Source organism: Triturus cristatus, chromosome 7, assembly GCF_964204655.1.
Source record: "Triturus cristatus chromosome 7, aTriCri1.1, whole genome shotgun sequence".
Classification (NCBI taxonomy): Eukaryota; Metazoa; Chordata; class Amphibia; order Caudata; family Salamandridae; genus Triturus; species Triturus cristatus.
This window is the reverse complement of record NC_140590.1, coordinates 518496255-518510023: the sequence shown is the minus strand read 5'-3', so window position 1 is coordinate 518510023 and position 13769 is coordinate 518496255.

The window sequence follows — 13769 nt, the reverse complement described above, 5'->3', positions numbered from 1 at the left end:
CTATTCTATTCTATTCCAAACAGCACTTGTATAGGGCATAGCTACCCTTAGGCATCCTAGCACTGATAGCGCTGCACCGACCCATTCGAGGAATTTAAGAGGATCTATTCTGGAAGAGCCAAGTCTTTAATAGCTTTCGAAAAGGAAGTTCTTTTTTGGCTGATCTCAGGGGAACGGAGGCTATACCAAAGCTTAGCAGCATTGTGAGTGAAAGAGCACCCTCCACAGTTTGCCTTTCTGACCCAAAGTACTTTGGCCAGATGGGCCACTGAAGATTGCAAAATTATCCCAGGGAGATAAGGAGATAGCAAAGTACGGGAGATCGAAGGAACTGTAACAAGCATTGGCATAGACAATGTTATGTTATGTTAGGAGTTTATAAAGCACAACATCTGCATCAGCTAAGAGGCGCCCCGGCGCTAAGCAGCAAGAGAATAGCACGCACAGAAGGCACAGGGAGGAGAATAAAAATATTCTTTATCCATAGAGAGTTAAACCTGGCCAATTTTTAAATAACTTTTTTCACTGGCACACACCAAAAGAAAATACCAGCTCCACTGTAATCAGGTGTCGCAGCACACCCGGATGGCATTCGGCTATCCGGGTGGGACTCCGATGATGAAGCATGTCACCAACTAGGTTGGTGAGTGAGGGGTCTTCTAAAAAAGGACGATTCTGTCCTTTCGGTGCACCTCTCCCCAGTTCGGAGGCACTGAGGTACTCCTTCTAGTGTTTATTTATATTGATTAAGGGGACCAGGAGTACCCCCATGCAGAATACCCTTTCTCTCTCATTGTTTTTCTAGTTTAGGCAGCGCACAGCTGCAAGAGCTTTTACTCTCTATTTTTCATACAGAGCATACATGGATACTGTGCGACCATGGGCGAAAATCAGGGACTTTCATATTCCAGCGAGACGCCATTCTGGCAGATCCTTCCTTATTTGCAGATCCTAGCATAGCACAAACCATCTCACAAACTACCGATTGAGAAAAACTAACTGAAATGAAAAGGAACAGAATGAGAACCATACTACACGGAACCATCCTCAAAGAATATCTAAGAAATAACATGGCACCAAAAGGTCTCCTAGTCACAAATGCACCACGCATCTTCCTAGATGACCCTACATTCAGAAAGGACTGGGCACAAATTGCGTGGCACTGCACATGTGACTGGATTGTGCTAATCATTAAGATGGCCTTACGACTCTCAGAGACAATGCTAATTGAGATCCAGCTTACTGAGAGCCATATAAAAACGACTATTACAGGATATAAAAAAAGACTTGACGAAATCAACAAAGAGATCAATGAATACAAAGATATTCTCACCCAACAAAAAGTACAAAAGTTTCAAAAAGATTTGAAACGCTTTTCGGACGTCAAGTCCTATCCATACTCGTATCCTGATTACACACCTTCAAACAAATCAGACCTGGAGTCAGACGTCTCCAGTAACGAATCTACGGCTAGTAGTAATTCGAGCACAAGCAGTTACCGACAAAAACAAAGAGGAAGGAATAGGACCCAGAACAATTGGCCCACTTTCAACACCCAGATGATGCCAAATTTCCAGGGTCCTTTTAACCAGCCACAACACTATCCGATGTATGGATGGCAACCACCTTTTCCACAACCATTGTTTCCCCCAAATTCATACAGGCCGCCTTTTTTAGGCAGGGGCAGAAGGGGAAGAGGCCGAAGGAAAGGCACGAATCAGGTGCATTGGGAAGAAGAGGACCCAGTGGGCCTCAATACACGGAGCAAGACACGGGAACCCCAAGCAGGGATAAGCAACAGCCGAATCTAGTAACCAATCTAGCAACTAGACCATTGAAAATCATCGAAGAAAAAGTACTTAACAAAGGATTAGGCTTCGTTCCAACGTCAAGGCTAGACAAATTCCAACTTCATTGTGAACTATCCGGCTTTTTCCGGAAACTCAAACTCAAAGCTTTTTTTGAGAAAAAAGGAGAGAGATCACATGATCAAGATCAGAATGAGACAGGACTACGACCAAAGTCCACATTCATACCACCACCTCATACTATCCCAGTGGAAGTATCAGCCTTCGAACAGGCAGTTTTTAATGACATAGAAAATCTAGAACCCAAACGACCCTTTCAGAATATGAGTAAGGAGGAAAGCGCTGCGATAGAAAGTTTGAAAAATTGTGGTACCATTGTCATCAAACAAGCCGACAAAGGGGGTGGAGTGGTGGTCCAAGATAAAGAAGCCTATCGTAATGAATGCCAGAGGCTACTGTCGGACGACAGGAACTATCGCAAACTGATTACTAATCCCACCTCGGACCTTAAACAAGAGATAAGATCTCTGGCTGATCATGCTGAAACTAAGGGGTATATCTCTAAACAGGAGGCGGATTTCTTGTGCAATAGTGAAGGTAAAATCCCCTATTTCTATACCTTACCTAAAATGCATAAAAATATTATCCCTACACCCGGCAGACCCATAGTATCGGGTATTGGCTCCTTACTGGAACCATTGTCACACTTTTGTGACGTTTTCCTTAAGACCATTGTACAAAACACAACAACATATTTACAAGATACTAAAAGTCTGCTACAACTCCTGGACGATATCAAAGTTAATGACACTACAATACTGGTGAGCTTTGATATTGAAAGCCTGTATACAAGCATTCCCCAGGATGATACCCTGGAAGTTCTCAAGAGAACCCTTGATGAAACAAATTGGACCTATCGGACACCCAAGAACTTCGATCTGGAATGTGCCAGACTGGCTTTGAAGAAAAACATTTTCGAATTCGAGGGTACCCTCTACCTTCAAACGGGGGGTACTTCGATGGGAAGCACATTCACGCCGAGTGTGGCCGGACTCCATGTTTTTGATTTCGAGAAAAAATTCATACTCAACGAACAGAACCCATTCTCCACCTACATCAGTTTCTGGAAAAGATACATCGATGATGTCCTTGCCATTTGGCAAGGACCGGAAGACACCCTCTCTGAATTCTGTCAGTGGATCAACACTTGTGATCAGAATTTGAGGTTCACCCACACTAAAGATCATAACACTATGGTCTTTTTGGATGTTGTGATCACCAAGGAAGACGATTGTCTTGAAACAAGAACCCATTATAAACCAACAGCGAAGGACAACCTGCTAAGGTTCGAAAGCTTTCACCCTAGGCCACTTAGAGAAAATCTGCCCTATGGCCAATACTTGAGACTACGCCGGAATTGCTGTAAGATCACCGACTACCGCAAACAGGCGATAGATCTCACATGGAAACTATCAGAAAGGGGCTATCCTAAAGGAATCCTCACCAAGTGCCAGAAAAGAGCACAAAACCAGCCCAGAGCAGCACTCTTGGAAAACAAAGTTGTAACAGAGGACAAGGCACCGCTGACCTGCGTAACTACATACAGTACGGCATCGACTTTGGTCACGAATTCTATCAACAAACATTGGACTATTCTGAATACTGGTAACCTAAAGTGGGAAAAACCATTGTTCTCCTTCAAAAAATCTAGAAGCCTTAAAGACTCCATAGTGAACACGCGCCCAAAAGGAACGGTTCAAGACAAACAAACCACTGTCTTGAATGCATGGGGCCTACCAGAGATCACTGGACACTACATATGTGGTAACTGCAGTGTCTGTCATCTCACAGACAACGCAAAAACATTAGAACTAGAACCAGGCAAAGTGTGGACTTTGAGAACACACACCAACTGTAATAGTGCCAATGTTATCTACAGGATTATCTGCCCCTGTAACCTTCAGTACGTGGGAATGACTAGTAGAAAAATCAAACAAAGAATCTGCGAACATCGCAGCACTATTAGGTGCAAAAAATCAATGACTAAACTCACTGAACACTTTCTCTTGATGAAGCATACAACCAACGATATGAGGTGGACCATCATAGAGCAAATAAAGACAGGAGACAGGTTACAACAACGTTTATTCGAAAAAGAACAACGCTGGGTATATAGATTATCCACTCACAAAAGTGGATTGAATGACAATATTCCGTGGAATTCTGTCCTATCCCAGTAGACTGTCCTTCGTTTCCCATTTTTTCAGAAGAAACTACCAACATCTGACGCCTAGCAGAATCCTATGGCTGACCGTCAACATTAACAATAATCCTATGTGGATGCGTCACCTTTTTACCTGATTGAATGCCTTCCCTCCTTTTGCCGGTCCTCCATTTGAAACAGGCCCTTTTGTCTGTTTGTTTTCAGGGATATTACGCCCTCCAATCCATGACCTGTTGCAATTCCGAGTTTTAGGTCGTTTAACCTCCCTTTTCTCTTTTCCTTCTTTTTCTTTTATGTTGAAAATATCAATAATTCTTCACCCCATAATTGCAGCGGTACCGAGCCAGAAGCGTCCTTAGTTACCTAGCACGCTCCCTGCACTCGGGCGCCTTTCCAGCAGCTGCATTGGTTTATTCTGAGACCCGCCCCCAGTTTCCCTTCCACGACCATCACGCCTCTCCTTAGGCGAGCGTCATTGATTTCCTTTGGCACCTTGACTGGTTACTCCAATCCGAGATCCACGCCCCTGACGCGGCCACGCCCCCTCACGTCACCAACCCGGATATACTTAGTATTTATCTCTACACCGGCAATGCCTCGAAGTCAAACGGACGCCGATGCGGGTCATGGTTTAGGCACAACAGCCGAGACTGTTTCACACGCAGTAAGTTCACAGACTCGATGCAGGTGGGCACCGCTAAGTCTGTCCCCTTTCCCAATGCCCTTTTTTAACTCCCCCACCCTATTGCTTTCTTCCGTAGATCGTGGTAGGAACAAGCTCCCTGACCCCAGCACCCTTGAGGCATGCAAATTTAGCGCCGCTAGTAAGGCTCGCACTTACAGCTTTGTCTTTTTATCCTTCTGTCCATTTCTCGCTTGTGAACCACACTATCCTATTGAGCATACTCTTTTATGTTGATTATATAGACTCACAAAGTTGAGTGAGTGCGCAGACACCCACGTAAAAGCGAATCATTAACAGTCAGTGTGTATTTGTTGAATGACGAGTGCGACTCGTGCTAGACACTCGACCACTCATCACCGAAAGTGTGCACCCCAGTATTTCCTGTGAGAGTGCACAAAAACACACATCTGTTTGAGTGGGTTGTATTTATGGATTACAGGTGAATTTTAGCCCCGCTGATTATACAAGTTTGGACTTATAATCGAGCACCCTTGTACCACTGATTTTAGGTTGCACTATTAGCATGACTGAAGTATTAGTCACTTGCAACTTCTTACAAACATTGGATGTTGAATGAGAGGAGCTTGATACTAATGTTTTATACAGAACTGATTATGTTTTGCGTATATTGTCCTTGTTTTGTCTTCACAGGCGCTTTTCCTTTCTGGAAATTCAAGGAAGGATGTTTCCCCACTGTGAGTACATGAGGGGATTTTAATTAAACCAAGGGTAGGGTACACCTTAGCGTGTGTAGACCGCCCTGGTTATCAACACCGGTCCTGACGAAAACCTGGAGATTCTTCCACTAGGTTGAAACATGTAGACCACTTTTACTTTTTCACTTCACTTCACTTTTAAGATACTTCAGGTCAATTTAACCTCACATGGTATCTCCTGATTTTTTATCATCATCCAGTTGCTCCAGAATAAAAATATTCTTTATCCATAGAGAGTTAAACCTGGCCAATTTTTAAATCACTTTTTTCACTGGCACACACCAAAAGAAAATACCAGCTCCACTGTAATCAGGTGTCGCAGCACACCCGGATGGCATTCGGCTATCCGGGTGGGACCCCGATGATGAGGCATGTCACCAACTAGGTTGGTGAGTGAGGGGTCTTCTAAAAAAGGACGATTCTGTCCTTTTGGTGCACCTCTCCCCAGTTCGGAGGCACTGAGGTACCTCCGAGGGTGTACTCCTTCTAGTGTTTATTTACCCGTGGAAATACCCAACATTTACAGGGAGTCATAACAGGGAGTCATAATGGAAAAATGAGTTGACCAGTAAGCGGCGCTGCGCTCCAAATCAAAGTAAACGAGCAGGAAACAGCATGCTGGTAGGGGCAATGAGCAAGAGAGAAGCGGGGGCGAGTGAGTCATCGCCAGGCAGGGATTCCGCTGTGGCTGCTGTGAACAGTCGCTTGACCTGGACGCCACGCTCTGCCATTCTTACAACGGCGGGACATCCTGAGACGTTTTCTTTGCCAGGCAGAGGCTTTAAAAACAATGAGCTACGCGGGCTCTCTGCTGATCTTGGACAGGCGGCTGCGACTGCTGCTGTGTGCACCCGCGGGTTAACAAGTGGGAGCGGTGGGGGGAGTGCGGCCGAGAGCACACACAGCATTTCCCTTGCAGGAGCGAGCCAAGGGCACCATTTGTTTGCAAGTTAATTACAAACAGATGGTTTCAAAGCTCGCTCCCGCAAGGGAATTGCCAAACTTGCACGCCTTGCCATTGAAAGCAATGCAAAGCGTACACGTTTTTGGCCGAAAATGTGAATCGATTCCTAAAGGTCTTCTCCTATGCAGCGCATGCGTGCTGCGTAGGCAAGACCTAAAAAGGAGTGCCCTGTGGGTGATACAGAGAGATTTACATTTTATTCTTTCGGCCACCGGGAGTCAATGAAGGGAGGTGAGGGCTTGATGACTGGATTGATGTTGAGGTAGGTTAAATTGAATCCGAGCTGCAGAATTCTGTACCACCTGTAGTTTTCTTATTGTGTCCTAAGTAGAGAGATTTGCTGTAGTCCAGGTGGGAAAGAATAATGACCTGGACCACCAACCTCCTCGAAGTGAGTGGGAGAAGGGGGAGAATTTTACAGAGCATTCTCAGTAGACCATAACATACAGCAGCAAACTTTACTGCCTCAATGTGGAAAGTCAGGAATTTGTTCAGCCACATACCTAGACTCTTTATGGCTGTTTTGGGGATGGGAGGGGGGCCTAGACAGCTAGGCCAGCTCATATTCAGTGAGGGAATGAGATTATTGCCAATAATAATGAGCTCTGATTTACCTCAGTTTAACCTAAAGCATGAGCTGTTCATCCAGCCCGCAACTTTTTCAAGACAGGTGCATAATGTGGGGAGGCCTGGTTTTGAGAGAGAGAAGCCCAATTGGATGACGTCTGCGTATAAGACTATCGATATCCCAAGTCCCAGTCCTTAGAAGACCCCACAAATATGAGAAGTCGAAACGCGCCAGCACATCACCTCAAGGAAAAATGGACCTTTAAAGAGATCAAAACCAAAACACAAAAGGCCCCTCAATTTTAATAAACTACACATGAAAGTAATATTATTCAGTTCTTTATAAACGTATATACTCAATGCTCCCGTATTTAAAAGTGTGACAAAATAATTATAAATGTATGCTATGAGACTACGGTTTAATGTTTTACTTGATACAGCATGTTTTTGTGTTGCACATAAAAAGTACATAAGTTACAAGAGAAGAGCCATTTTCGATTTTGCAAATTTGGGCATATTACAAGCTACCTGGGGCCCTTTAGTTTCAATCAGGCACCCTCTTGTGGCCGCCTGTGGTGGTACACTAAGGCAGTTGCTAAAGTGGTCTTAACATAGAGCAGGCCATGCGTGCAAGCAATCCTAAGGGAGCCCAAACCCGCTGTGTGTCAATGTTGAAAGCCCAAAAGTGTAGTTATTATTATGTAACCACATAAACCAAAGTAACACAAACGTAAGAAAGCAGCTGCTGGTATGCCCTGGCAAAGGGATACACCCTTTATGATCCTCTACACACTGCGCCATTTTGACAGTCATTTATCAAGCACTGTTAACACGCAAAAGAACAAGCAGAACAAGCGGGAAGGTAAATTGCAACTTGGGTGCTATGAGGCCAAAATATAAAGGATGAGCCAATTTGAATGAGCCTTTGTCAGCCAATAGAAGACCTCTTTCAAAGATGTTCAACAATCACAGACATGTTTCGCCCTGTTTGTGGTCCATCGGTGTGATTGATGTAAGGGGTGTGCTCTGAAAGCAATAAAGGGGGCTAACACCAAACCCCTGAATTTCTATCATTTCCTCCGTGTTTCCATAGGTTCACCTACAGAACACCTCTTATGATGTGCGCTCCTGGGGATTAAAATATATGCAACATAGTTAAAATGTCAGTGAAAAATATTTAGAAACAATAAAAGCCAGACAAAGGAAGGCAGTAGTTCGATATGTGGGGGCAATTCCACCTGACAAGAAATAGGGCAGGAATTTGCTGGCAAAGCAGATAACTGAAAAGCAGGTCTGTCGCCGACCAGGCCCCTGAGGAAACAGTGGCAGAGGCCTCCTCTGGAGGTGTCACTGTGATTTATGTAGCGTTCGTTCATCTGACCCCTCTCCCCAGAGGTCACAGAATGCTCCAAACAGTATCCCATACTTCACACAGCACCGTCTGGGTAGCGCTGCATGATTTACTACTGAACAGGCAATCTCTTCCCTGCAGGATGGAATCTGATGTCTATAATCTCACGCTGTAATAACAGGGAGATCTGGGGTGATGGAAGGGGAAGAATTTAAAGGGGCCATCCAGTCACTGTTGTCACAATATGTCTCAAACCCAAGCAGACGTCATCAAACAAAGCAGCATTCTAGAATTCTTGTTATTGTGATTGTAAGTGATCCGTAGAGGGTAAAGAGAACTGCTCTCACCTCTTCATGCAGGGCCCTTTAACACTGAGAACCTTTTGCCATGTTGACATTGTACAAAGGGCCCAGAATAATTTTTGAACTTCTGAGATGTAACAATTGCTAATGCCAATAGGCCCGTCTTTGTAGTTTTTATTGTATTGCAATTTGATTTTTATATAGCTTTATATCCCTGTCCCAGAATTGAAGCGCAGTTGCGAACTCCATGGGAGTGCTTGGATGGGAGAGTGTGTGCCATTTGGGTATATGAGCACTGTTTCAGTGTCATACGTGACGACCTGAATGGTTCTGTTATTGTGTTTTCAGTCACAGAACAAAGGAGATACACCCTAGATAATAAAAAAAAAGTGCCTAGATAATCAAAAGAAAAGTGTGTTGAGTGGTGCTCCTACTGGTGCTACAGATAGGCACATACTGTATGCTTGGTAAAGCTCTTACCTTACAAGTCTTGAGGTAAATATTGGTGGCCTGTGCCTGTTATGTCAGGTAGGAGGATCAGGTAAGTATGTATTTATTCCTCTGTATCTGCTCCTTTACATTTGTACACACACTTCATCCCAAATATTTGTCAGAGTGTGGATTCAAGGGGCCCGATTCACAGAACTAACTTAAGACAAAATCCTAAACTTACTACCATTTTGCTATTCACAGAAGGCACTTACTCATTTTGGTATTCACAGAAGGCACTTACTCATTTCGGTATTCACAGAAGTTAGGAGTCCTAACTTTAGGACTCCTAAATGCCTTCTGTGAATACCGCAAGTCTTAAAATTAGGATTTTTCTTAGTTTAGTAGTAGTAAAGTTAGGACTCCTAACTTTAGGACTCCTAAATGTCTTCTGTGAGTACCGAAAGTCTTAGAATTAGGATTTATCTCAATTTAGTAGTAGTAAAGTTAGGACTCCTAACTTTAGGACTCCTAAATGTCTTCTGTGTGTACCGAAAGTCTTAAAATTAGGATTTTTCTCAATTTAGTAGTAGTAAAGTTAGGACTCCTAACTCTAGGACTCCTAAATGCCTTCTGCGAATACCGAAAGTCTTAAAATTAGGATTTTTCTCAGTTTAGTAGTAGTAAAGTTAGGAGTCCTAACTTTAGGACTCCTAAACTGAGAAAAATCCTAATTTTAAGACTTTCGGTATTCACAGAAGGCATTTAGGAGTCCTAAAGTTAGGACTCCTAAGTTCTGTGAATACCGAAGTGAGTAAGTGTCTTCTGTGAATATCAAAATGAGTGAGTGCCTTCTGTGAATACGAAAATGGTAGTAAGTTTAGGATTTTGTCTTAAGTTTGTTCTGTGAATCGGGCCCAAGATATCTGTCCTGAAGAATGCCTAGAAACCATCTGTAAGGTGACGAGCAAGACAGAAACATGTTGATCCCTGCTAATGAAGGCTTCTTTTTGGTCTACACCCTCCTCATTCAGCTGTGCTAAGATTGCCCCGTGCCATGCTCTGAGCTGTCCGTCTGCATGAGGAACTCCTTGGAGAAATCAGGGGCCCGAGCACTGGTGCTGCGCACATGGCTCTCTTGAGGGAATGAAAGGCTTCCTGACAAGCCTCTGTCCAGTTCACCAGCCTCCAACCTATGCTGCTTCTTAAAAGTCAGCTCAGTTAAGGGGGCCGCAATAGTGCCATATCGCTTACCAAATCAGAGGTAATAGCTAGTGAGGCCTAGGAAGACTCTCACTTCTGTTTGGGTTTTAAGTTGTTCCCTGGCCACGAAGGTTTCAATCTTGGCCTGTTGGGGTTGCACCTTGCCCCCACCTACCAGGTGTCCCAAATACACCATGGAACTCTGCCCCATCTGGCACTTACTAGCCTTGATGATCAGGACCGCCTGTTGCGGGGCCTGAATCGCCTCCTCAAGATGGTGCAGGTGTCCTCCCAGCTGGAACTGTAGATAGCGTTGTCGTCTAAGTAGGCAACGCAGAATGCCTCCTTCCTAGCCAGGACCCTGTTAATTAATCGCTGGACGGTAGCAGGGGCCTTCTTCCACCCAAAGGGCATCACCCGGAATTGGTAATGTCCCTATGGGGTTGAGAATGCGGACCTCTCTTTGGCCCCCTCAGTCTCAGGCGATCTGCCAGTACCCTGCTGTAAAATCAAAGGTACCAAGGAACCTGGCAGTGCCCAACCAGTCAAGGAGGTGATCAGCTCGGGGGACGGGGTGTGTGTCAGTTTTGGTGATGGAATTGATTCCTCAGTAGTCCACACAGAACCGGAGCTCTGGCTCGGTGCCTTGCGGGGCCACTTTTAGTACTAACACCACGGGGCTGGACGAGGGACTGTCAGAGGGCTCAATCACCCCAGAGGCTAACATCTTCGAGACTTCCTCACTGATGCTGGTTCGCACCCGTTCTGACAACCTGTAAAGCTTGTTAGTTACAGGGAGGCTATCTTCGGTGTCAATATCATGGATGCACAGATGTGTGAGTCCGGGGAATAGTGAGAACAAGGGGGCGAACTGCCCCAGTAACTGGTAACAGTCACCTTGCTGCTTGAGGGTCAGGGAGGCAGAGAGGTTGACACCCTCCACTGACCCATTGTATTCCTGTGCGGAGAAGAGGTCAGGGAGGGGTGGACTCTCCTCTTCTACTCCTTCCTCTTTCGCTAGGAGCATGCTTACTTCATACCTCTCGAAGTGAGGCTTATGCCTCTTCACATGGAGCTTCTCTGGGGATAGGCCACAGGGAGGAAATTGTATTTTTGATATCTACCTGCATGGTACTCACTTGGTTGCTCTAAGAGGGAGGAGAGGCTGAGTTGACCCATCAGGTCTATAATCTTCAGGTTTCACCTGCAGCTCTGCTTCAGTTACACTGCGATCATTGCTTATTACAGTGCCCTGACGTACAATGGTGAACACCTGTAACCGAGGTATGATACTGAAAGGTGTACTCTTGCCCTGAACCTAATGGTCTACTTCAGTAATGATTCCATTATTACAGGGGTCTGGGCATATTACTGTGTCCTAACATATGATGGTGGGCACCTGTAACCATGCTATGATAACTAAAGGAGTACTCTGGTAACAATACTCTGAACCCAAAGGCCTGATTCAGTAACAATGCCATGATGACAGGGACACACACTCATTACTGTGTCCTAACATATGATTGTGTGCACCTGTAACCATACTATGATACCTAAAGGTATGGTCTAGGAAAAATGCCCTGACCTTGAAGGCATATTCCAGAAATAATGTCATCATTCTGGGGGACGTGTTTGTTGCAGTGTCCTGACATAGGAGGAAGTGCACCAGTAATGATGTTATGATCCCTAAAGGTGCCTCTAGTAACAATTTCCTGAACCAGAGGCCTGCTTCAATAATAACGCCATGACTTAGCGGGTCATTACTTATTACAGTGTCCTGACATATAATGGTGTGCACCTGTAACCATGCTCTGATACCTAAACGTGTGCATTTGTAACTGAGTCCTATTACCTGAAGATGTGGACGAGTAACTATGTTTTGATAACTAAAGATAGGCACATGTACCAATGCCCTAAGCGTTGTGCACTTATAACAATGACCAGTTACCCAACACCATGCTTCAGAAACTGTGTTCTGATGCCTGGGTGTCTGCTTCTGTAATATCTCACTGGTTCCTGTAAGTTCTCCAGCAACAACATTAAAACCTAAAAGTGTACACCTGTGATCTAACTCTGATATTTTAAGGTGTGTGCTGGTATATAAAGCGTGCCCTAATGCCCAAAATGACATCTGACGGTGTGCACATACTTTGCACAGTGATCTGATACCTGAAGGTGTAGTTGAGTAAAATGGGCAACAATCTCTTAATTCTGACTGAAACCTGGTTAAATGAATCATCTGCACCTATCTTAGATATTTTGGTCCCCCCTAATCATGATATCACCAGACTAAACAGAACTGATAGACTGTCGTACTTTAATATTCGGGACCGCGTAGGGGACAGGGCCCTACCCCTGTCTATCTTGGCATTAACAAACCGCAAATGGTAAATGCGGCATGTACGAGTGCTTTATATACCGTTCTAGCTATGAATGCACTGTGTACACGTTATTCTGCTTCACTACGCGGGTTCCATTTTGGAAGCAGTGGCCATCTTGTCATTGCCCTCACATAGGCTATAATGGAGTAAATACGGGCCTCACAGTACATGGGCTTCTCCTCTGACTTCTCTGTGACCTGGGCAGCTGGCTCTGCTGCCCCAGGTCAAACCGGTCTCACGAGCTCCCCTTCCTCCGTCCACCTGTGATTAGCATCAGGGCTTGACCCGTCATAAAACCCTTTCATTCTATACAATCCCCCGGCTAATCTCTTTCACACCTGCTTGTTCCTGCTTTATGACTTGTTTCCCAAAACAGGAGATGCTCATGTTTATTGGGGGGTCTATTGACATCAAATGTGGGATCTGAACCTTACTGTGTAAATCATTGTGGGCTGGCCGAACTGGAATGTGGGATGGTCATCATGACTCTGCTTTTTCGTTTGTAATGTATACTTATAATGGCCATATCGTAAACCAAGGAATGTGTGCCTGGAGCATGATATTTTGTACTTAAGGAGAAGCCCGGCCCTATGATTTTCAGCAGTCTCCTGAGAACATACACGCTGTTGTACTTCTAGGATACCTGTAATTGGTCTGCAGCCAATAAACGAATCTTTGACTTCACCCAGAAGACTCTGTGTTTCTGTAGGTCTGGAACAGGGTGAACCCAGAAGTCATAGGGTGTGTGCCCCTGCACCGCTGGGACTAAAATACCCAGTACTTCAGTTTGGCGCCCAACTCGGGACGATTTCAGCGGTACCAGTCCAAGCCAGAGGTTCGTGAGGAGCTTCGTGTGGAAATTCCGGAGGAAGGCCGCCACTTCATCGACCCCTGCATGTCGACGTGGTCCGAAAGTCTTTTCTGCGAGGTTCTCCGCGTCCCGACGGCTACGAAGGACTGCTGCCCTGATTAATCGACCTGTTTTGGACCCTTGACGAGTTTTGAGAGAGCGAAACAATCGAGAGAGTCTTCTGGTGACGCCATCGATCAACAATATTCAGTTAAGTATAAGTGGAGCGTCTCCCATTTGTTTTTGGTATCCTTCGGGATCGTTTGATTTGGTAATTTGGTACTTTGGA